The sequence below is a fragment of the Marmota monax genome, unplaced genomic scaffold (assembly GCF_021218885.2).
Source record: "Marmota monax isolate L192 unplaced genomic scaffold, Marmota_monax_Labrador192_F-V1.1 WCK01_AAM20220418_F8-fsc00003, whole genome shotgun sequence".
NCBI classification, from domain to species: domain Eukaryota; kingdom Metazoa; phylum Chordata; class Mammalia; order Rodentia; family Sciuridae; genus Marmota; species Marmota monax.
Window position 1 is genome coordinate 31,168,756 of NW_026694084.1, and position 25,990 is coordinate 31,194,745.

Genomic DNA, 25,990 nt, shown 5'->3' on the forward strand with positions numbered 1-25,990 from the left:
TTCAATCCTCACCACCACATAAAAATAAATAAATAAAATAAAGGTACTGTGTCCGACTACAACTAAAAAATAAATATTAAAAAAATATATAATGGACTGACTACTCAACTGTCATTCCCCCCAGTAGCCTTGTTTATGTGATTCTCTCTTTTCTTATAGTGACAAACCCTGTCTTTCTGGTCACAGGAGGAACATGTAACCCATGTGGCCATAAGTAGGGTCCCTTTTCCCTGGCTATAGAATTGGCACCAGCCCAACCAATCAAAATACTTCCCTTCAATTTTTCTCACTGGAGCTGACAAAAGAAAGTTCTCTTTTCTCTCTGACCATGTGATTGTCAAGATTAGTTGCTTTAGTCATGCCTCCTATCATGTGGAGACAACCAGTTTGAGAGCTAGAAATAAGCACTCACGGAGAAGCAGGAAATAGAGAGTTGGAGACAAATTCAGTAGAGTTCTAGTGTTAGATCTGCCAATTCCTAAAGTTGGGTCACCTCTGGACTTTCAATTGTTTGGTGACTTGAGCATGTCAATTAATCTTTTTCCTTAAACTGGTTTGAGTTATGTTTTACAAAATGCAATTAAAAAGGATTCTTAGAGATTGCTGTCTTAGTCTAGTTTTATTTTAATGTTTTCTGTTGCCATAACAAAATATCCAAGACTGGGTAGTTTATAAGGTAAAAAAGGATGGTTTAGGTCATGGTTCTAAGGTCCACAAGTATGGCACCACCATCTTTTCAGCTCTTGGTGGAGGCCACTTGCTATTCCACGAATAATGGAAAATCAGAAGGGATGTGAGTACATGGAGAAGGGAAGAGAGGAGATGTGCATATTTAAATTTACGGAAAATTGCGCTCACAATAACTACCTACTCTGTGATAAATACGATCCCTTCAAGAGGGTAGTGTCTCTATGACCTAATCACCTTTTAAAGCTTCCAACACCTTAATAATCTGCCAAGTAGGAACCAAATCTCAACATGAATGTTGCAGGGGACAAACCATACTCAGACATAGCTACTTCTTTTCTGGGTTTTGCTGCTGGCTGCCACCTGTTTTAGGTATCTCTCTCTAGAGCACAGTATCCTTTCCTCCTTTCTCCTATGGTTTGGTCCTTCTCCCCAACACAGTTCTCAAGTCCTCTTCCCCAACATGGCTCTTGGGGATTCTTCATTATGTTTTCCTGACATTGAGTCCCTAGTGCTTTGCCGGGAGAAGACTGAGTCTGGGGTTTGTCCGATCTTTCCACAGCGGCCAAGCAGAAATGTGTGTGGCGTGAGGACCAAGTGAATGCCCTGGAAGGCAGCAAGCTTAACACATATGCTCACAAAGACAGGGATACCAGCAGGGGACAGGGACAGAAAGGCTGCAGGTTAGCCAAGTTCACTGCCAAGTCAGGGTCTCCAAGGATCCTGCATGGTAACCCTAACATGTGGATCATACCACTGGAAAGATCTCAATAGCCAAAGAGCACCACAGCCAACATCTGCCACTGTCCTCTGATCCACAACCTTGGGAAACACATCAGCAGTTAAGAAAGTGGGGCGAAAGGTGTAGTGAGGGGAGCTAACAAGCACCAAGTGCCCTTACACTTACACTGGTACCCGTGCATCTGGACGAGCCTGAGCTGAGCAAGGGGGGAGATGTAAAGAGGAAGTGAAGTTCGATTTTAACTCAGATTAAACTGGACTTTTTAATACTTGGAAATGGTCAGGAAGCTACGGAATCTTTTCAATCTGCCATCACAAGAACAGAAGGCAAAAGTGACCAAGTTAAAAGTTGTAGAAATAAAAGTAAAACTAATTCCTGATGGTATCAACCAGATGCAACCTATTTCCAGCAAACTCACTTTGCAGAGTATTTGTGAAGAATTGCTAAAATAACATACAGTGTACCCAGTGAATGGTAGTACTTTCAGTACTATTGAATTCAGTAAATTTTGTAGTATATACAGTAGTGCATTCTGGAATAGTAGTACACCTCATTATTATTAAAGACTCTGCTCTATATGCTGCACATTCAAGTTAATAACACACGAAGTAACCACATTCTGACTGGGCAAATGTAGAAGGGCAGTTGCTCCCAGTGGGCATTAAGCCAGAGATCTGTTTTTAGGGGACCTTGGGCTCCAAAGTGTCTAGAAGGCTAAGAGCAACACACAGAAGGTTCCCAAGTTTACTCACAATGATCCCTGAATCAAAATCTGGACCAACCCACTCCATCAGGTGGGCCCTGGCATATTGACTGATGCAGCCATCCTCAGACTCTTAAAGCAGCTTAGGAAATACCTTGACTCTGGCTTCCAAACCCACCCAAAAGAAGTTCCACACACTTTCGAGCTTCTTCTTCCTGGAGGCTAGCTAGCTACATGCTATTTTGGTCACAGATGTACTTTCAGAGCAATCAGATTTTTTCCATCAAGACAAGAATACCTAGGTTTCTATGTTCTTTTTGGTTTCACTTTTCCCTTAGTGCTTTTTACCAACTCTAATATTGAACTATTACATCTATAAAAGGCAGGTTGAGTGAATAAAATTTATCTGGATTGAACAAACAATGAAACACAGGTTGGTGTATTAAGGGATGTTTTAGTCAGTTTTTTTTTTCCTCCTGCTTTGACCAAAAGACTGAAGAACAACATAGAGGAAGAAAAATTTATCAGGGGCTCATGATTTCAGAGGTGTTAGTGAATGATTGGCTCTATTGCTATGGGACCAACGTGAGGCAGAACATCATGGCAGAGGGATATGGTAAAGGAAAACAGAAAATCACAGCTGAGGCAGGAAGATTGCAAATTTGAGATCAGCCTGAGCAACTTAGTGAGAGCCTGTCTCAAAATAAAAAAATAAAAATAAGGGGGCTGGGATATATGTAGCTCAGTGGGTTCAATCCCCAAGATGGCAAGGAGGGGAAAAAAAAAAACAGAGGATCAGTGAATCCAAAGCCAATTTTTCTAAGGAGTCCAGGAGGAGAGGGAAGAAGATCTCAGGGTATCCCTCTGCGTCTTCCTGCAGCATCAAGCAGTGTTTACTAATGATGAGCATTACAGGAAAGTTTGCTTAATCTCATCTAAGATTCATGATTGTGATTCACATTAATAAGGATCATCACAGTGCACATGGACCAAATAGCTTTCACTTAAAGTACTTTAAACAAACTTTGCTCTGTAATGTCTCTCTGATTGAAGGAACACGGCCGCATGCCTCTCATTCCAGGGTCCTTCCTCCCCTCTGCCATCCAGATGGTACAGGATGGGGGGGGACCACACCTTGGAACCACCATAAACACAGGCTAAGAAGAGCCCCTACCCGGCCTCCTCGTCAAACCAGATGCAGGAATCAGGTAGGGAGCCAGGACTGAAAGTCACCTTTCCTTCTACTTAATGCCATCATGATTGATTTTTACCACTACACGTGGATTTTGGAGATATTGGGGGTGGGATGTATGGAGATGAGAGTGAAGTTAGAGAGCTGTAACGATGAGAAGAATAAAGAAAAACATGATTCTTTTACAGACTTTGAAATGTTGACTGGCAGAAGGGTGGGGGATGAAGGGAAAAAATCACAACTCAACTAGAGACGAGGCATTTAATCACCCAGCTCAGGGCTCTGTGTCGGGCCCCAGCTCAGGAAGGCTCAGCAAGGCTCAGCCAACCCCTGCAGCAAGAGCTTTTCCTCTGAGAACCTGGTGGGTGGCTTTTAAACCTTCCTTTATGACAGAGGGAGGGAGAGGGAGCCTGACCATTGGTTTAATAACAGAGGTCACCTTGACTCTCAGACAGCTCTCTCATCCGCTCTATTCTCAAACGGGAAGCTTATGACGGTGTGTTGCTTTGAAGGAGCTATGTGGAAATAAACTCCTTCTAATAATGGTGGCAGAGAAGAAAGGTAGGCTCCTTCAGGGAGGCTACCTTTTGCCATCATGGTCACTGTCATCTTGTCACTGTGCTTGTCTTGCTGGACCCAAAAGTGTGTTGTGCGTGAGACTTTCCAATAACCTACAACTGAGGCAACTGCCATCTTTACCCCATTTCATATGTGTGAAGTCCAAGGCTCAGAAAGACTAAGTGACTCCCCCAGAGAATCTCCTCACTACATGACAGAAGGAGAATAATGTTTCTGACCTTAGTGGATCTCAAATCCCTTGTGGCCCCATTGTCAATATCATTTCCATTTAACTTTTATTTGCAGATATTGGCTACCAAATGCCACATGTGACAGTAGGTAGTGGGGGTACCACAATGGAAGACACCCCCTCCTGGAAGATATTTATTTGATGAGATGTAAAATAAACCTTCCCAGGACAGCAGGAAGCTTCTATTTTTGGTCATCACTGTCCCACTCTCTCATGGTGAAGAGCAACTGATAAACCAGGTTGGTTGTGGTGTGACTTTAAAAAAAAAAATTATCTAGGAATTTGCTTAAAACACAAAATAATGAGCTGTTTAGTGAACCTAAGAGTGTTGTCACCTTCTCCCATTTCTTCAGGAACTGGGCTTACTTACACCTTTGCATCTCTTTCCCCCACTAAAATGGACTGGAGTGGGAAAGGAAACTTCTCAATAGCCCGGATATTGCTTCTGCCTTTGGGTTTTCTTAACCCTCTTCATCACACTGTAGTCCAAACCCTCCTTGAGTGGTCCACATGTGAAAGTTGATATCTCTCCCCAGGACTAAAGGGACATCACCTCCTTACTCTGCCCTGGATACTGAGGCTCCCACCCCCCAAGAGAGGGCCAGATCTCAGTTTGAAGTTCCCTGCCTTGAGGCTTAAGTCTTCATTGGTAGAATAACTAAAAAAAAAAAAAAGTTTTAGTTAAAATAAATTATGCTGGGGAGGAGAGGCCAGTCCCAAAGAAATAAAGGCAGGGAATCGCTAAGTGATCTTAGCCACACAAATGAGCTTTCCCTGAGGAAAGAGCAGAGGATGGGAACCAGGAACCATCTCCAGCAATCCTCTCAGCCCCCCAAACCACACTAGTAAAGCTTCCACCCTGTCAATCACCCCCAAGTGGCCCACCCAGAGAGTAGATATGGGACCTCAGTTGTTGTGGAGAGCTGCAGATAACTGATGGAAATCAGAAGTACAATTTTACCCGTAACCTAGAAAAAATTAACACAACAAAAATAATGCTTTTAAATAAAGAAGGAATGTTCTCTAAACCAGGGCGCATGGCCAAATTCAAAACTTTAGTGTAGAGACTTTTGGTTTCATCTCAGAAATACAGAGAGCTAGAAAGAATATTTCCATCATATTGTTCTTACTCTTATAATAAGAAAAAAGTTAGACATACTACAAATTAACAATTATTCTTGAACCCATTGAAGAACTGAGGCCATGCCTCTAACCTAAAGTCTGAAGAGAAACAGACATCTGCAGGGTAAAAACAATACCCAAGCATTTGCTTAATTGCTAGGAAGTTTTGTAAAATCATGTGCATGTGCAATATGTGAACATCAATGTATGTGTGTTAGTCAGCTTTTCACCACTATGACCAAAATACCCGACAAAAAACCAACTGAGAGGAGGAAATGTTTACTGTGGGCTCCTGGTTTCAGAGGATCAGTTTATGGTGGGCTGGCTTCATTGCTCTGGGTCTGAGATGAGGCAGACATGATGGCAGAAGAGTATGGCATGTTGAGAGCCACAGCCGAAGGGGCCCCAGCAAACTTCCAGCTGCCAGCAAACTTCCAGCTGCCAGTTGATGATTGGCTCACAGCGGCCCCAGCAAACTTCTAGCTGCCAACTGATTGGCTCCTCTGCGGTAACGCTCATTGGGTTGTTTCCCTGCCCTTTCAGACCACGGAGCTGCTCATTGGGGGACTTTTTTTGGCTCTGCCCACGACCCAGCCAATCAGCCTCAAGAGCAGGAGGAGTGGGGGAGGTGGAGAGGCTTGTGGGAAGCCGGTGGTGGCAGTTGGGCTCTGAAGGTTTTCCTGAGGAGCTGTGTGGTTTGGTGTGTGTGTTCTAAAAATAAAGTTCGTTTCTTCTGACAAGTGGTTCCTGAATTGTGCCCAGCCAGACTGCGGCAATGGCAGAGGAAAGCTAATCCACTCTTGGCGGCCAGGAAATAGAGGGAGCCATAGGAAGATGAACTCTGCCAGGCACATCGTTAGTAAGCCTTCTTCAGTGACACCCCACCTGCCTGCAGCTAGCACCCAGCTAGTTCATTCCAACTAGGAAGGACCACTAAGGTTACAGCTCTCATAATCTAAGCATTCCACCACCTCTATTAACATAGGAGCTGTGGGGGAACAACTCACAGCCAAACCCAAACCATAAGCAATGTGGCTGTGATTATGTACTTATGTGCATCTGCATATAAAAATATAGGCATATATGAATGAGTGTATATGCACATTAATATGTGTTGTATGCATTAATTTAAGCTAAGGATAAAGTAAAATATAGTAAGTTATACTGTGCCTAGTTCATTTCAAAATGAACATTTAGTTATTTTTTACTTTTGTTATTAATTTACTTTTTATTTTCAAATAATTCAAACTTACATAAAATTACAGAGAATAGCCAGGTGCAGTGATACACGCCCATAACCCTGCTCAGGAGGCTGAGGTAGGAGGACCATGAGTTCAAAGCCAGCCTCAGCAACTTCGGGAGATCCTCAGCAACTTAGTAAGACCCTGTGTCAAAGTTAAAACAATAAAAGGCCTGAAGATGTAGCTCAGTAGTAAAGCACTCCAGGTTCAATTCTCAGTACAAAAATAAATTTTTTAATACAGATATTAAGGCAGTCACCGCCCAGATTCAACAAGTGCTACATATGCCACCTCCCAGGTTTGCTGCTCTTCCCTGTTTGGATGAGGCAAACTCAGCACTTGGCACTCAGTGGACTTCCATGGATTCTGGGCAAGGCCCACCTCAGCTCCCCAATCTGTGCCCCGTCTCTCTGCACCCGTAGAGTCATAATCCACAATGTCCTCAGCATAGCCACCCGTGCCCTTCCTCTCCAGTGGAGCTCAGGGTGTTGGGAGACGATATTAAAGTTCATTTTTGCTTCCCTGAGATCTGTAGGGTTTTTCATTTTTTATGTATGTAACAAAAGTATCAGTTCTGAACCTCAGATTTGAAATAGAAATTGGCCCATAACAGGACTAAACTCCCATGACACAAAAGCATTAATGATAAACATTGCTTTTTAAAGCCCTGACAGTCACTAAGACATTTAATGTATTATTACATAAGGTTTCCTTCCTAGTAACTCTGTGAAGAGTGAGTGTGTGTGTGTGTGTGTGTGTGTGTGTGTATTGGGAGCAGTGAGTCCTGTGTTACTGGGAGCTTCAGAGCTTACAGCTTGCAGCTCTTGAGAGCATCATTTATGTGTGTCAGGTACCAAGTTCTAGAACCTGCCCTTTTGAAGCAGTCAAGGTACAGTTTGCTTTTTATTTTCAATACCTGAGTCAGTTGCCCACAGGCCTTCTCATGTGTTTGTGGCCATATTCCAGGTAACAGGTTGTGGGGTCAATGACTTCCAAATTAGAAACCTTGGCACAGCCTTACTTAAATGGAAAGTTTTTTGCAGCAAAGGCTTTAATTCCTAGGTGTGAATTTTTGTTTGTTTTTAAATTAAAAGAAAGGAAGGGTAGGGCAGAACTTCCTTACCGTGTGTCTTAGGTCAGTGCCTTCAAAGCAGCACCTAAGTCAGTGATTTTGGGTGGCTGTGACTCACTGCAGAGGACTCTCAGGAGAGAGAAGTGAGGGGATAGAGAAGGGCAGGGAGGGACCTAAAGGGACGTGGTCTCAGCTGGAGTCTGGCTGCATCCTGATTGCACAGAGGGCTCTGGAGCATGAAATATACCTCCTCTGAGACCAGGGGTCTGGCCTGGGTAGAGGGCAAGAACACAGGCCCTTAGCTGTGGGCTTTGCGCAAGAGCAAGAAAATAGAATCTGGAGAAAGAACCAACATTCTAGCTCCGTTCTCCTCAAAATATTTGAAGGATTGAATGATGAGGGCCACAGGCATCCATTTGCAATACCATAGAAAGGCACAGCAGAATACGTAAAAGGCTTGAAAGGAAACCTAGGAAAACTGACAGTGTATTAAATGGTCAGACACACGGAAGCCAGAGATAAAGCACAGAGCCAGGAAGGCTGATCTTAAGTGGTTAATTCCTTCTATTTTTTTTATAAAGTCATTCAATTAAAGTAAAAGTGAATTCAGTTGGTAGCTGACTAGCTTCACAACCTTCTGCTGTTCTTTCTGACGATGTCTTCACTGAGGTTCTATCGCCTGTCACAAGATTGTGAAAATAAAAATTCCATTTACTTTCTGCGGGAGATGACTGTCTATTCCCTTTGAGCTGGGCCAGAGGGAGCATTCAGAATACATTGCTGGAAGTAAATGGAATTTTTCAGCTATTTAAATGGCAATTCATCCCTGAAAACTCCATTTTATCAAAATTTCTGGTTAATAGTATTTTCCATGCCCAGACATTCTCCCCAAGCACCCAGGCAGGAGAGGCAGGAGCCCTTGGAGGGCAGACTATTGCAGGGACAAAGTCCCTTAGAGGAGACTCAGGAACTACCATCCTCAACACTTCTGTGTGAAAACAAAACTCAAAGTGGGCTGAGCAGGGCAGGCAAGTGTGGGGCCAGACAAAGGCAATCGGACTTGGAGTCAGGAGGGAGTCAGCCTGGCATACTAGCTGTGTGCTTGTGAGCATGTCATAGAATCTCTTAGAGTCTTTAGTTCAAATCTCTAAAATGGGTTTAGGAACACCATTCCTGCCTATCTCAGAGGTCTGTTGTAAGGAGTAGGTTGAATCAATTTTGGTGAAAGTGCTACATAAAACAGTGCTTCATAAATAAAATATAGCTGGAAATGCTGTCCATGATAGGTGGATGTGTGAAAACCCACAACACCCTAACTCCCTTCCCTTGGATGTAAGTCCTGTGAATATGATAGGAGACTCTCATGATTAGGTTACATAATATATTTGACTCCATCTTAATGGACAAGAGATTTTTTCCTGTTGGCTTTGATAAAGGAAGCTGCTAGAGCAAGGAAGGACCTGAGGGTTGCTGGTTATTGTCCTACAACTACAAGAAACAGAATTCTGCCAATTACCTAAATCAGTGTAAAAGAAAATGACCCTGGGCTCTGAAGAAAACACAGTCCTACTAACTTGTAGATTTAGACTTGTAAGCCTCCAAGGGGGAAAAAAAAAATCAGCCAATCTCAGCCATATCTTTTGATCTAAAAATCTGAGACAATAAATAGATGTATTTCTAGATGCTGTTTGTGGCTATTTGTTGCATAGCTATATTATAATAACTATTATATAATTGACTGTTCTGAAGTAGTATACTAAGAACCTCTGAAATTCACTTGTCAATAAAAACAATGCAAAGAGTAGTGAAAAGTGCAAAACTCAACTTTTTCAAAACACTGGATATTTGCAAGAGGCTTGCAAACTAAGGAATATTTATTCAAGATAAATGATTACATTTCAGTAAATCACAGTCTCGAGGCATTTTAACTTGATCTATGCCCATCCTCATCTCTCTAGCTCTTTGCTAGAATTGAAATTGAAGAGCTTCACAACCACAGTAACTCTGAAAACTAGCAGCTTAGTAGCCACTGGATAAAGAAAACATATTTAGAGCTTCCCAGAAGCCTCATCCCCAGAGAATGCTCACTCTTTGACCTGAGTCTGTTCACTCATTAAAAAGTTCCACTTTCAAGGACTGTCTTCACGTGACCTAATCAGAACTCACTCTTGGTAAAGAAGTCTACTCATAAGATATTGGTCTGATGTGACCAGTGACAATCATTTAACAACTGCTAAAGGAGAGGATACCAGCTGGAGCTAACCAAAGGCTAAACAAAAACCTTATCAAGAAACGCTGGGGAATGAACTATTCACAGGGGCCTTTGAAAAACTCCAGTATATTTATGGGCATCTGGGACCCCATGTACATTTTCATAACTTTGTATATGCCCAGGAAGAACCTGAGACGGTCCTAATCTCTCACCTCTAGTTATCTGTATAAGACGTAAGATAAAGCAAAGGTAGAGTTAAGAAGAACTTATCAGAGTACTGAAAACAAAACACCCACACATATGCATACAGAACTCAGATATTTTAAGAAAATATCTGTCTAGTAATTAGCTAACAACTAAGCTCATTTTATAGAACTTTAGTGGCCACACATGACAACCACAGGCTATGGAATTAATCCAGAAAGTCACCAAACAAGGAAATGATAGCAGCAGCCACAGTCAACAACAATAAAAGTCAGCTGGGAAGGGAGAAACCCTGATTTCCAAAGTTTCCAACAACAACAAAAATATAATATATACAAAGAAACAGGAAAGTGGGAAAGGGTGGCCCATCTACACGAGTAAAAACAGCCAGTATTGCTTCCAGCAAAGCCCATGCATTACATTTACCAGACAAAGACTTTAAATCAGTTGTGATAAATATAGACAAAGAACTTAAAGAAACTACATCCAAAAAATTAAAGGAAAATATGAGAACAACATATCACCAAATAAGCTATCAATTGAAAGATATAAATTATTTGAAAAAAAGAACCAAATAAAAATTCTGGAGTTGAGAATTACAACTGAAATAAGAAATTCACTAGCTCAACAGCAGATCTGTGCAAGCAGAAGAAAAAAAAAAAAAACAGTGAACGTGAAGATACATCAACTCAGATTATTGAATATTGAAACAAAAAGAAAAAGAATATTATTATGTCCACATTATTCAGATACAGAAATCAGGCCAAGGCATAACAATAAGAGAAAAGCAAATCATTCTGTCATATGAACACAAATGAAAAAAGTCCTCAAAAAAGCACCAGAAAAACTGAATCTATAAACATATAGAAAGGGTTATACACCATAAGCAAATGATTTTTATCCCATGCAAGTTTGGTTCAATTTTTTTAAAAAATCAATTAGGGGTGGAAATATGGCTAAATGGTAAAGCACCTTGGTTCAATCCCAAGTACCAAAAAAAGTCAAATTAATATAACACATTATATTACTAGAACAAAGTTTTACATGGCATGATCATACCCTTTAATAATAAAAACATTAATAAAAAACCCTAATAGTAGAAATTTCCTCAACTGATACAAAGAATCTATGAAAAACACACAATTAACATTTTAGGGATGAAAGATTGAATGATTTTTCCCCAAGATCTGGAATAAGAAAGGATGCCCAGTTTTTCACTTCTATTCAACATTGTGCTGGAAATTCTCACTAGAACATTAAACATGAAAAATAACTAAAAGACATCTAGATTGAAAAAGAAAAAAACAAGCCATTTCTATTTGCATAAAATATAGTCTTTCTAGAAAATTCTAAGACATTGACTATGTGTGTTTGTATTAATAAATGAGTTCAACAAGATTGTAAGATTTGAGATAAATATGTATATATCAAATATATCTATATACACTTATAATAAACTATCTGAAAATGAAATTAAGAAAATAATTCCCTTTATAATGACATCAAAAATCCCAAAATATTTAACAATAAAATTGTCAAAAAGTATGTTTTGTATATTCAAATATACAAAATGCCAATGAAATAAATGAGTGAAGACATAAGTAAATGGAAAGACATTCCATGTTCAAGGTAAGATGGCAATATTCCCCCATGTGATCTGCAGATTCAATGCAGTCTTTGTCAACACTCCAACCAGCTTTTATACAGAAAATAGAAAGCTCACTCCAAAATGTATATGGTAAAAATTCAAGGAACCCAGAATAGCCAAAACAATCTTGAAAAGGAAGAATAGTGGAGAAGGACTCACGCTGCCGATTGCAAAACTTACAACAAAGCTACAATTACAAGTAAGACAATGAGTAACTGGCACAAGAGTAGACATATGGATCTGTATAACACAACTGAGAGTCCAAAACAAACCCTTACATTTATGGCCCATGATGTTGGCAAGAGTGCTTTGACCATGACAGGGAAATAATAGTGTTTGTTTTCAACAAATGGTCCCAGGACAACTGAATATTCACATGCACATGTTTCTACTTAAAGGCATATACAAAAGTTAACTCAAAATGAATCATAAACCTAAATGTAAGAGCTAAACTATAAAATCCTTAGAAGAAAACATAAGAGTAAGTGTTCATGGTCTTTGATTAGGCAATGGAATCTTAAAACATGATATGAAAAAAAAAATAGATAAATTGTTCTAACAAAGTATAAAATTTTATGCTTTGAGGGACACTATTGAAAAGCAGCAGTATTCATAATAGAAAAAGCTAAAAACACAAATTCCATCAACTGATGAATATAGAAGGAAAATGCAGTGTATCTGCATGATGGAATTTGTATTCAACCATGAATTCTACACTTTAAGAAGATGAACTTCATGGTACATCAATTATATTTCAACAAAGCTGTCATTAAAAAGAAAAAAGAAAACTAATACAAACCCTACTCATAGAAGAGGTTTACCCTATTCCTAACAAATCTCACCTCCATCATTGTCAGTCTTTTGCCCTTAATGAGAATTTGGAAAAGGAGGCAACTGAGCAAGAGAAATCATGAGAGTCCTGGAGAAGAAAAATGTATGAATGCCAACTTTTGCACTTGCCTTAGGAAGTTAAAACCAGCTACAAGAAAACTAAACTGATGAGGCAGACAACACTATCCATCCTAAGACACCTGGACAGAACTGATTGAATGTTTACTGAAAGCCTATAAATGTAAAAATCATATTGTTCATCATCTGAGCTTCAGAAAGCTCCTAGTCCTAAGGTCTATACGAACAGCTTACTGAAGATGTCAGAGTCCCTTCTGACTTTCCTGTACTCCACCTGGTTGCAATGTGTCTCCTTCATACTAGATGTGCACCTTGCCATTTAGTTGCCTCCTGAATCTAGAGAGAGTAGGATCTCTGGGCCCATTTTAAAGATGTGGACATAGATCAGTCTCTGCCTAGAGCACAGAGGAATGTCTTCTCTTGAACTTGGATATTAGAACCCTAAGACATGCTGGGTGCCATGGCACATGCCTGTAATTCTGGCTACTCAGAAGGCTGAAGCAGAAGAAATGCAAGTTCAAGCCCAGCCTCAGCAATTTAGCAAGGCCCTGTCTCAACATTTAAAAACTAGTGAGGACTTGGGTGCAGCTCAGTGGTAGAGTACCCTGGGTTCAATACCTAGTACTTCAAAAAAACTTGGAAGGAAAGAACAGAGAGGGAGGGATGGAGAAACCAAGGGAGGTAGGAAGTAAGTAAATCTAAGGCACATGCTTTCTCCATTGCTGTCTCTGATTCTTGTCATTATTTTAGGGTTTCTTTTGTATTGAAGAGGGATGCAGGATTATAAGCATGACCTACTGGGGTGATGCTTCCTTATGAATTGGTTCAAATCCTGAAATGATACTTCCATGGTATCATGAGTATCTTCCACAGAAAGGCCAGTTCCAAGGATGGGTCTATTTTCTTTGATATTGGTTGGTTCATGCTGAGTAACAGATCATCCCACAATTCAGTGACTTAATAAATATCTGTTTCCCACTCATGAGTCAGCTTCATTTGGGTACACATAAGACTCCAGTCTTCTCTTTGGGTGCAGGTCTTTGCTACCTGTGTCCACATTCTTCTGGGGCCAGCAGCTTCCAGAGTGTGCTCTTCTCATGGAGGATCATGGGAAAGAAAGACTCAAACAAAGCAGAGAAAGAAAATCCTCTTGTGGCCTTTGCTAAATTCTGTCGGTTGACAATAAATGGGCTAGAGAAATAGACTTAGCTCACCATAGCTCACTGCAAGGTCAGAGGGCAGAGGGAAGGAATGAAGAACAGGAAATAATCAAATCTACTAGCCACTCAGGGAAAGATGAATCTTATGTTCTGTAGGTATTATAAGATTCTAGGGTGAATACTGGCCAACTATAGGCCTGAAAGCTAAGTCCAGCCACCACCTATTTTTATACATACAATGCTTATTAGAATGTTCCCTAACAGCTCATGTATTGAAAGCATGGTTCCCAATGCAGTATTTCCAATGTACCTGGGATTGCAGACATGTGCCATGGCACCCAGCATGTCTTAGGGTTCTGATATTCAGAGGTGAGGATTTGGAAACTGATTGAATCATGGGTGCTCTGAGCTCGTTAATGGATTATACCAAGGGATTCAGAGCCCAATAGACTTTTGGGAGGTGGTAGAAACTGTAGGTGATGGAACCTAGTTGTAAAGAGTAGGTCCTTGAGGTCATGCTCTTGGGGACTGTGTCTTGCCCTAGCTCCTTCCACTCTCTGGACTTCCTGGCTGCCATAGGTGAACAACTTTCCTCTGCCATGTCCGTCTAGCATGATGTTTATGCCTCACTACTATCCTTAAAGCAACAGAGCCATCTGATCATGTACTGAAATCTCCAAAACCATGAGTCAAAATAAACCTTTCCTCTTTCAACTAATTTTTCTCAGGCATTTGGTCACAGTGATGAGTATGACTAACACACTAACATATTGTCTTTGGCCGGTCTCATGCTCTAATGGCAAAGTTTAGAAGCTGCAACAGAGACTGCATGAATCTTCTGCAAAACCTAAAAAATTTATTGTCTATCTGTAAAATTTGCTAACCTCTGTTCAAAGATACATGGTCCTTTCTGAGGCATTTCAAAATAGCATGAACAAACAAAAAGAACAAACTCATTTTTTTTTCTGAGTGCTTTCTATACTCCCCAACTTCTTTTAGCCAAGAAGCAAGAGGATATATTCTTCCTTATTGTACTCTGTGCTCTTAGATAAGTTATGTGAACTGTATGAACCCAGTGTCTTCATCTTTAAAACAGAATAATAATAATAGAAATATAGTAAAAAAAATCTGCTTCATTGTGTTGTCATGGAGATTGAATAAAGTAATATGTGCTGTTATGTGTTGATGTTTTATTAGATGTTGACTAATGCCCACTATCTCAGAATGTGATCTTTGGCAACAGGATCATTGCAGATGCCATTAGCTACACTGAGGCTGTACTAGAATGTATCAGCCCTTCTTCCAATATTACTGGTATCCTAATAAGAATATGGTGGGGTGAAAACTCAAGATGCACAAGGACAGTACTATGTGACAATGGTAACAGAGATCAAGTGATGCTACCACAAGCCAAGAGTTAGAAAGGGGCAAGCAGCAAGCCCCCTCACAGGTTTCTAAGGAAGTGTGCCCCTATCAACACCTTCATTTTGGACTTTAGTCTCCAAACCTGTAAGAGAATAAATTTCTGTGTGTTAAGTCACCCAGTTTGTAGTACTGTGTCATAATAGTTTTAGGAAACTAAAGTGCATGTGACCCTCTTTGAACAGTGCCTGGATGGTATAACTCTGTAACTAATGTTAAAAACTATTCTGTCATTTCTGTTTATCTTTATAATAATTTTATAAGGTAGGTATGTTAGTCTTCCCTGACTGCCGTAACAAAATATCATCAACTGGGCAGCTTCAAGAGTAGAACTTGTTTCTCCAGTTCTGGAAACTGGAAGTCCAAGATCACAGGGACAGCAAGGTCAGGTTCCAGTGAGGACCGTCTTCCCAGAATGCAGGAGCCTGCTTCTGACCAAGTCTTCACATGGCAGGAAGGCAGAGGCGGGGAGCATGAGCCTGCAAGGTCTCTCTTCTTATAAAAGCACTAATCTCATCATGAGAGCTCCATCCTAAAGAGCCCATCTAACCCGAATAACTTTCCAAAGGCCCCACTTCCCAAAACAATCACCTTGGGGATTAGGGCTTTTATATATGAATTTTGTAGGGGATGCAATTCAGTTCATAACAGTTGGTATCATTATTCCTATTTTATAGGTAAAATTACAGAGTGTCCATGAGATTAATACACAAGAAAAAAAGTATAAAGGAGTATGGCATTAGAAGAAGAATCCTGTGGACATAAGAATTCCTCGTGGGTATTTTCATAGACAGCAGTGCTTGTTCCTTGGTGATAGTGATATTAGAGGTTCTAGAATCAGGGAGACCAAGTTCAACTCCACACTCTACCATTCACTGTCACTGGGACCTTGAGCAGATTACTTAACTACTCGGAGTCTCAATATCCTCACCTGAAATAGGGGTGACTCCTAATCTCATGGAACATTAAATAACAAAATGTTTGTAAAGAGGTACTTAGAGTACCGGGCACAAAGGAGACATCAAATAAAAGTTAAAACTTCAAAGATAAATATACAAAGATGTTCAGTGTAACCATAACTGTTAGAACAGGTTTAAACATCTTCAATATCCAAGAGGTAGAAAGAGAAGATAGGAGGGGAGGGGAGGGGAGGGGAGGGGGGATAGTAGAGGATAGGAAAGGCAGCAGAACACAACAGACACTAGTATGGCAGTATGTAAAAAAGTGGATGTGTAACCGATGTGATTCTGCAATCTGTATACGGGGTAAAAATGGGAGTTCATAACTCACTTGAATCAAATGTATGAAATATGATATGTCAAGAACTATGTAATGTTTTGAACAACTAATAATAAAAATTTTAAAAAAAGAATAAGTTGGATAAACTATGATACATCCATTTCAAGAAATGCTATGCAAGCATAAAACAGAGTGTATTGGTCAACTATGTACTACCATCCCAAATGCCTTTACAAATGCAATTTAGAGAGGAAAGGTTTACTGTGGCTTGAGGTTTCAGAGGTTCCAGTCTGCGGTCCAGTTGGCCCTGTCACTTTTGTTCCTGTGCCGAGGCACATCGTCATGTTGGAAGCACATGGTGGGCAGGACCTACCACCTGACGGTGTTGAGGAAGCAAAGAGAGAAGCAGGAAGAGATCCAATAACTCCTGCACAGTGCTGTCATGAAGATTAACTAATATGTGGTCCATAAGGAGGCTTAAAATATTCCCAGACATATAGAAACATGATAAACAGCCATTATTATAATTCTGTTGATCTGAAAGGAAGGGAGGTGAAATGGCTAATTTCCAGCTATTAATTTGTACCTCTGTCGACTGAGGATGGGAGGAAAGGGGGAGAAGGTTTCTATGTTCACTTTACTTCTTCTGAACTATTGGAAACAAACCAATTCCTTTTTCTTCATATGATGACTGAGCATTTCTTTTTTTGGGGGTACTGGGAATTGAACCCAGAGGCACTCAACCACTGAGCCATATCACCAGCCCTTTTTGTATTTTATTTAGAGACAGGGTCTCACTGAGTTGCTTAGGGCCTCTCCAAGTTGCTGAGGCTGGCTTTGAAATTGCAATCCTCCTGCCTCAGGCTTCTGAGCCTCTGGGATTACAGGCATCTGCCACCGCCCCCAACCTGGCTGAGCACTTTCTTCTATTGATGGGCAGGGTTGCTTTTCAGCCAGACATGTGGGTATAGCTACTAAATGATTCCCGGTAAATGACAGAATCCTTGCCCCACAATTCAGCAATGTAAGGGTTAACTCCTGGAGTGCCAGGAGCCTCTGAGATGCTGAATCATAGTGACTGGTTTGTTCTCTCTCCAATTCCAAGTCAGAAAATGTGTTAGCTCTCAACTCTTGGTGCCTGGCATTGAGCTCAGAACTGGGCACCTCTTGTATCTGACTAAATTTCTCCTCAAGATAATTATTCTCATTTTCCCAGCGACCAAGTAGAGGTGACTTATCACGTGACTTGTCTAATAATGCGCAGCTGGTGAGAGGAGCCCTCCTGGCTCCGGAGTCATGTTCCTTTCCTTTGGCTCACATTCCATCTCTTAGAATATCTGTATGTTCTGCTTCAAAAAGTTATTTTCCAAAAGTTTGTTCTGTTAGCTTTGTACTTCTAACTTGTCTCAGCTGTTTAAACTCTGTGAATAATTAACCAGTTAAGTTTGATCTCTGGCCTAAAGTTGACCAGTAAGCTTGACTATTTTCCCGGAACAAAAAGACAAGGAACATTTCTCTGTCTAGGTACTTTTCAAAGCCTAGATAGGCAAGGAAGCCAAAACCATCCTTCCAAACTCCCTCTCTTCCTCCTCTAGCCAGTGACATCTTCAACCCAAGGTCACCAGGTTTGGAAATAAGTCCTTTGAATCCAAGGAGACTGGACGTGGTTTTGGAAGTTAAACAGTCTCAGGATTAAGTCATTATTAGCTGTGTGACCTTGAACACAGTTACCCAATTCCCTCCCTCAGCTTCTTCCACATTTGTAAACAAAGGAATTAGTGTTTATACTCACTAAGTTAATATTCAGCCTTGATATGAACATTTTCCTGCAGGTATCAACCTATCAAAATGCTATACACAGCGGCAGCAGGGGCCTGGAGGCTGAGATCCACAGGCGTGTGCTGGTTTGTCAAGATTGTGAGAATATCCACAGGGACCACATGGGAGAGGCCGGATGACCTGTAAGATTGGGGTGCTCTGCGGATGAAGGGTAGACTTTACCGGAGCAGCCATTGCTAGATGGCGTTGGACTAGCAAGTACAACACTACAAATGTAACAGGCTCAGTAGGGGCTTTGCAAGTGGGTTTGCACTTCTAGGGGGATGTGCTCTGTGTCTGGTTCTGTCGCTCTGTTGGTCTATTTGGGCTATGCTAGGGCTTCCATGTTGTCTGTCCCTCAAGGTTTATGGGATGGCAGCTTGGCCCCACAGTGGGTGGTGGTACTAGGAAGTCCTGCAGAACTTTTGGGAGCTGGTGCCTAATGGGAAGTCCTTAGTCCACTGCTGTGGGACCCCACTTATTCTCTGGCTTCCTGTTTCTAGCGATGCTCTCTTCCTCAGTCACCTGTGCTCCACCGTGGTGTGAAGGAGCCAAGAGGACTCTCACTGGAGCTGAGCTAACGCCAGTGCCTTCCCCTTGAACCTGCCAGATTGTGAGCAAATAAACCTCTTTTCTTTACAATCTCATCCTGTCTCAGTATGTCATTGTTGTGGTGAAAAATGGGCCATTGTAGTAATGAAATATTGCTATAATGAGTTACACACACTAGGTGGCTTCTTAAAAAAAGAAAGAAAAGCAACAAGAACACACACAGTAAGGCACAGTGGTAAATACCTATAATCCAAACTACTCAGAAGGCTAAAGTGAAAAGCTCATGAGATTGAGGTAGTGAGACCCTGTGAGAAAATAAAATAAAATATAATATATAGGGCTGGAGTTAGGGTCAGTGAGTGGTATATGCCTATAACCTCAGCAATTCTGGAGGCTGAGGCAGGAATATTGCAATTTGAAGCTAGCCTCAGCATCTCTCTCTCTCTCTCACACACACACGCACATTTCTTTTTCACAGTTCCTAAGGCAGAAATCCAAGATCAAAGTGCTGGCATGGCTGGGTTCTGGTGAAGGCCCTCTTCTGGACTGCAGACTGCCGACATTTAGTTGTACCCTCACATGGAGCAAAGGGGGGCAAGAGAACCCTATGGGGTTCTTTTTGCCAAATCACTAATCCCATTCAGGAGGAACCTGGCCTCATGACCTAACCACTTCCCAAACATGCCATCCCTTAACACCATCTCATTGGTGGGCACAATGTCGTTACAGGAATTTGGAAGGAAGAGAAGCATGCTGTCTACTGCAATCACTACACTGTCTCACATGATGTCATGGAACTTCATAAACACTCCGGAGCTGTTATTGCATTTTTCAAATGAAGTAACTATGTCTCCAAAAGTTACAACAGCTAATAAGAGATAGAACAGTGATCCTAATCCAACCCAAGTCAGGGACAACTAGACATTTTAGTCACAATGTGAGAAGGAAATTCTGAAAAAAAAAAAAAAAAAAAAAACACTTAACTTGAGAACATGGATGGTAAAGAATGAATAAGGGTGCTGACCATAAGGCAATTCAAATGAGAAATAAAAAAAGCTACTAGATGTGTAGGATCCTTGAGTAAGAATGGTGCTGAAAACATTGATCCCACTTACGCTTTACAAATGGAATGATGTTAACAAATCATGATTGGCATAAAGAATAGACAGACATTCTTTGCACTATGCTTATTCAAACAAGCTTAAAATTAAGCCCAAATAAAACATTTTAAGAAATCCACAGCCTTTTGCAAGCAGAAATTTGTGTGAGTCAGCATGCCATTACTGTAACAAGTTACCTGAGATAATCAACTTAAAAAGTATTCAATTTGGATCATGTTTTCAGAGGCTCCAGCCCATGATTTGTTGGCCCCATATCTTAGATCTGTGGTGAGATAACATATCATGGTGGCAACCATATGGTGGAGCAACCTACTCACTTCATTGAAAGCAAGGAGAAAGAGGAGAGGCCAGGATAGCAAAATTCCCTCCAAGGGCCCACTCCCCCAAAGACCTAAACTCCTTCCTCTAGGCCCCACCTCCTAAAGGTCCCAGGAACACCATTGACTAGGTATCAGATCTTCAGCACACAGGTCTTTGGGGAACATTCAAGATCTAATCTATAGAATGGTCCATGGTCTTTGTCATCCCTCAGTTGGGTAGTTAAGTCTCTTGACCCCATCAACCCATTTTTCAGAGTAACGGGAACCACTGAAAAAGATCTCAGTTGAATTCCACCTTTTTAACTTTCAACAGCAGGGCAAAACTTTAAAGAGAAGCCCTTGGAATTCCGAGATTTGGGACATAGAAAAGAGGGGTGACTGTTAGAAGTCACTGGGATATAGGGAAATACTAGGAAATGACATTGGCCAAACTATGTTGTTACACTTGTTGCCCCTACAAATGTGTAACATGAATCCCACCATTAGGTACAATTGTAATACACCAATAAAATATGGAAAAAAATAAAAGATCAAGTCTAGGAAATTGGTAAAGAAAAAAAAAAAAGGAAGTAATTGCAGTCCATGTGGAGCATCAGACCAGGAGTCAGAAAACTGGGAACCAAACCCTGGTTGGTCTGTTAACAGCTCAGTGACTTCATCCAGTGGGAATGACATCTGTACAATGGGAGTGACATCTGTAGAATGAGAATGGCAATGACAACTTCCCAGGCTCCATGGATGATTAAATGAAATAGCATTCAGAAGTTTCAAGAATTGGGTCTAGCATAAAATATATGCTCAATACACATTTGATTTTCCCTTCCTGAGCTCCAACGCATATTCAAGGAGTATAATAATAATACTGTAAGGAGAGGGCACAAAGATCAAATGTGATAACTCAAGAATCATGATTTGGAAACACATCATTTTACAAATGAATGTTATCTTTTCTGCTGGAGACAACCAAGGTGGCCCAAATGTGCTCTTCCCCTAACCACATCCTATAGTTAAATGTATCAAATGGTCTTTATTACTCTAAGGTTACTTCTGGCTTTTTAATTTTTCCAACAATCACACAACTACTGAAGTCGAATCTATACTTCTGGACAGAGTTAGTATTTTCCTAATGTGTTATTAGCCTGGGTTGAGGACACACCACATACTTGGAGAACATTTTTTTGTTGAGATCATCCATTCCCTTCATGCTTGAACCCCTAAATCTTCCCCTTCTCTGCAATATCAACCTCTTTACCCTCAAGCTGACTTCTTCCCTATAGCTTGACTTTATTAAGTCAAAAATCATCTTTGATTCTTTAATTACCTTCTCTCTGGAACCCTCCTCAGTACCATAGTTCATCTGCATGTAGAGCATGTATCTCAAATCCCTCTACTTTATTTCTCTGTGGTTATCCTATCACAAGTTATTCTTATCAATTGTAGGGCTATCTGATAAGCCCTTCATTTCCATTATTACACCTCTTACCCAAAATAAACCTTTTCTAAACATAGTAGGGAGGATGGGATTTTTAAATCACAAATTAGATCAAGTTGAACCCTTTGCACGAGACCCTTTCAATGGCTTCTCATATTTTGTTTAGAATGAAATTTCAACACTGCCAAGGAACCCAGATACCTATAGGGAATGTTCTCCGGCAACCTTCTTTCCCCAACAAATGTGTATTGAATATGTGACCAGTGCTGGAGATTTAGAAGGAAAGCAAAGCAAGTGGAAATCTGTGTTCTCTTGGAGGTATGTTGTTTCCCTATCTCTTTAACCTTGACCCTCAGAAATACATTTTACTTCCTGTCCCTGCAAACGCTGAGGTATTTGTAAAGAGGGAAGTACCTTCCTGACTTTATAAGATAAAGTAATAATAAAAGTTTTATCCACCAGACTAAGATATTTATGATTCTCTCTGATATTTTCTTACTCAATTTCATTACCAAAAAGAGAAAAATAAATAAATAAAAACACAAAAATGGTTACAACAATCTAAATTGATTTCTCAACACCATAGAGAAAACTGCAGTGTAAAAACACAGTTCTACACAGGTCTGCTGCTACTGACTTTGTGACCACAGGAAAATCACTTAACTCATAAGTTTTATCATTGTTCAACTTATGAGGAGTCCTCACAATTAGGTGAGTTAATTTATTGGGATGCATATTGGCAAAACCTAAAATGAGGAAGAATCTTAGCACATGCCTATACATTTTCAGGCCATTCTCTAATCCCCAATTCATTTGAGGTCCTTGAACACATCATCTCAAGGTACTTGGGTTTTGTCCTCCTTGGATTCCTTTCTCACAGGACATCACCTGGCTGCCTCTTCTCATTGTTTATATCTTAGCTTAAATGTCATTTTCGTGAAAACGCCTATCCCTTTTGGATGACTAATAATGAAGTGAATATATTGTAAGTCACTGTTTGAATTTTCTGTGTAACACTTACCCAATATTCTCTTGTTGGTTCATTTTCCAACCATCTCCTGGCTAGAGGAGATGACTCATACAGAAATACGATCTTTGCCCACACTTTCCACAGCTCTGACCCCAGCACTAAAAATAATGCCTGACAAAAAGTAGGTTTTCAGGAAATACTCATTGGTACACGAGTGGCCGAGAGAATACACACTTGTCAGAATGAAATAACATGCAGATGAAATCAAATGGGAAAGTTTCCCCTAAATCAAACAGGACATTGGAGTTTGAAATTCTGGATTCTAGGACCAGCCTGCGATAGGCTCAGGTGTGGTCTTCCAAATTCATGTGATGAAGTCCTAGTTCTCAGTTTCTCAGAATGTGACTATATTTGGAGATCTAAGGATGCAATTAAGGTTAAATCAGGTCATTAGGGTGGGTACTAATTCAATGCAACTGGTGTATCTATAAGAAGGGGATGTTTAGACTCAGACATGTACAGAGGGAAGGCCAGGTGAACACACGGTGAGAAGATGACCATCTGCAAGCCAAGCTGACAGGCCCCAGAAGAAACCAGCCCTGCCAGCACCTCGATCTTGGTCTTCAGCCTCCAGAACCAGGAGGGAGAATGGCTAATCACCTCTAGCTCTCAGTTTTCCATCTGTAGCTTGAAATCATGCAGTTGACTTTGCTCATGTGTGAATTGTGTAAAAGCTCAACATAAATCCAGCCATACAATAGAACATGTGTAATTTCTCCTCCCAACAAAACTTTTCTTTACTTCTAATTTAATCATAGGTAGAGATTTTCATGAGTCCATTAAAACCTTCAAAATTCCATTTTCTAATACTGGTGGTCCACACTGCCCTGTCCATCTTGATAGCCACAGGACCTGGGACAAATAGCAGGTCGGATGGAGGCAGGGCATCTGTGAACCTCAGACCATATACTCATAAGGGCAAGAATTATCACGCATGTTATTTTCATTAAGCAACTGAATTCACAGTCCAAACTCCAAGGTTTCCAAGATGAAAGAAAAATCTATATTTCTTCTCTGGCACCCTATCTGCAACCAAGGTTTTGGGGAGGTCTCTGAATCTTGGTCACTTTCAGGTCTTATATCCCTGAAACTTCCCTTCTAATGGCACATGGAGATTTTTGGCAAATCAGGACACACATACTCTAGGATCCAGTCTCTAGGACCTCATGAAGCCACTCTCTGTGACTTTGCTATGTCCCCAGGGAGAGGCCAAGAAGTCATAGTGCAGGGCCACACTCCCTCCATACCCACATATTCCTTCTGTTCCCCAGTGCAGAGAGCCTCCTCTCCCCTCCCCCACACTCGTAGCCTCTTCTCCTAGTTCTGCCTGCCATCTCCCAAAGCCTGACCTTCACCCTGGGCTTTATCATTTCTTCAGTGCACTGAGAACCTGATGCGGCATAGTCTGTTAGTTCACTCTTTCAAGCCCTTTACAAAAAAATTGGAAAGAAAGATCTAAAACAATTGCCAAATCCTTGCAATGAAATGTGGCATATTCACCGGTAAATAAAACTACAGGATGCAGTACCCAAGATATACCTGTAGTGAAAAAAAAAAATATTTATAGGTTTTCTAAAATTAAAATGACTGTGTGTACTATATTTTATCTGGCAAACTTAACTCCATAAGGATATCTCTTAAGGCAATGTTTCTGCAACTTCAGCTGCATCGGGACTTCTAGAAGGCTTCCTAGAGGGCTTAAAATCAGATGTCGGGAGGATACACCTGTAGAGTCTGTGATTCAACAGCTCCGGGCCCGGCTCAAGAACTTAACTCACCAAAAAAATTCTCAGGTAATATTGGCATTGTTGTTTCAGGAACCAAACACTAAGAATATTTGTCTTATGATAGACATAATGGATTTCATATGAAAACATTGAATTTATATGAATATATTGAAGTTATATAAATTTGCTGTGCTTATATTATACTAACTGTGAGATGAAGAAATAATAAACACTTCTACCTAACTCTTACAGTTTTCTCCAGTGTTAAATAAATTTGCATATAGAAATTGTTTATAATCGGATCTTGTACTTTTACATGCTATATAATGGTGAACATTCTTATTATCATTAACACCATCATTATACTGTTTGCTCCCAAAATAAAAAGCTAACAAAATTGAACTTATCATTGATCTTAATTAATAATAACCAAACAGAGTTGTCAAAAAAGTGTTAAAATTATCTGACAGTATGTTCCGTTTAAGAAAACAAAAAGCATTACATATTAGAATTCCTTAAGAAAAATGGTGAAAATAATGGTGTAGCTGCTTTGCAAAACACTCGGGCGATATTAAAAAGTTAAACATAGACTCACCATACAATCTACCAATTTTGCTTTTAGGTATATTCCCCAAACAATGGAAAACAAGAGCTCAAAGTCATAGTTGGATGCCAATGGTTCACGGCATCATTATTCCCAATGCTCCAAGGGTAGAAATAATCCAAATGCCCATCAATAAACAAATGAATAAGCAAAATGTGGTATGCACTTACAATAGAATATTATTCAGTCATAGAAAGGAGCAAGGTGGTGACGTGTGCTTCAACATGGACAAACCTTAAAAACATGCCAACAGGCCACACATCATATGTCTCCATTTTTATGAACTATCTAGAAGCGGCAAATCTGCAGAGAAGAGAGTATTTCTTTAATTATTATATAGACAGTATTTTTTTTTTTTTTTGCTATGTAAGTTAGCATATTCACAAATTCTGGGAATTCAAATGTGGACATTTTCAGGGAGGGTATTATTTTGTCTACCACATCATCTTTACATAATTAGAAGATAGAAAAACTGGTTTTTGGATCTCAATCTCACTTCTTAGTAGTTAGGCCACCTTCTCACTGCATCTCCTTTGGCAGGTCTCTTAACACGGCCACAATGGCTGCCTTGCAGGGCTATTTTGAGGAATATGAGATGAAGTGATAGGATCTGGCACCAAGACCAACCTCAATGAGCACTGTTGTTATGACTGAAATCTTCTACCCTTTTCCATAAGGGTATTGTAGAGGTTAGACATTTATGAAACTCTCAGGTGAAATGCAAAGTTCTATTTAGATATTGGTTCTTGTTTTTTTTTTTTCCCTTGAAGCAAACAACTTGTACATTTCTTTAATTTTTCATTCACTTCATTCCAAGTAATCTGTGATGAAGAGGTGAATCCCACTATCCAAGCAATCTGGCCTGCAGTCCCTACTACACCACCACACACACTGCCTCTGGAAATAGAATATGCATTTTCACCTTTTGATATCTTATTTAGAGGGAGAGAACCAGGGAGATCCTGGTTAAAAAATTTACTGAGAAAATTATTACTGTGATCAAAAGCAGCAGGGTATGTGGAATG

General features: G+C 40.4%; 1 protein-coding gene and 1 long non-coding RNA gene across 3 annotated transcripts in view; one reads left to right on the forward strand and one right to left on the reverse strand.

Annotated features, from left to right (window-relative positions):
- Lratd2 (LRAT domain containing 2) overlaps positions 1 to 25,990 on the reverse strand; it is a 69,315-nt gene that overhangs the window by 15,784 nt on the left and 27,541 nt on the right. The gene's annotated exons all lie outside the window — the stretch shown is intronic.
- On the forward strand, positions 17,818 to 18,826 carry LOC124106832 (uncharacterized). 2 transcript variants are annotated; one of them, XR_006856201.2, is made up of 3 exons: positions 17,818 to 17,885; positions 18,194 to 18,322; positions 18,683 to 18,826. It is a non-coding gene; the product is annotated as an uncharacterized LOC124106832 (long non-coding RNA). The 2 variants fall into 2 exon arrangements; XR_006856200.2 differs by having other exon boundaries at positions 17,867 to 17,986.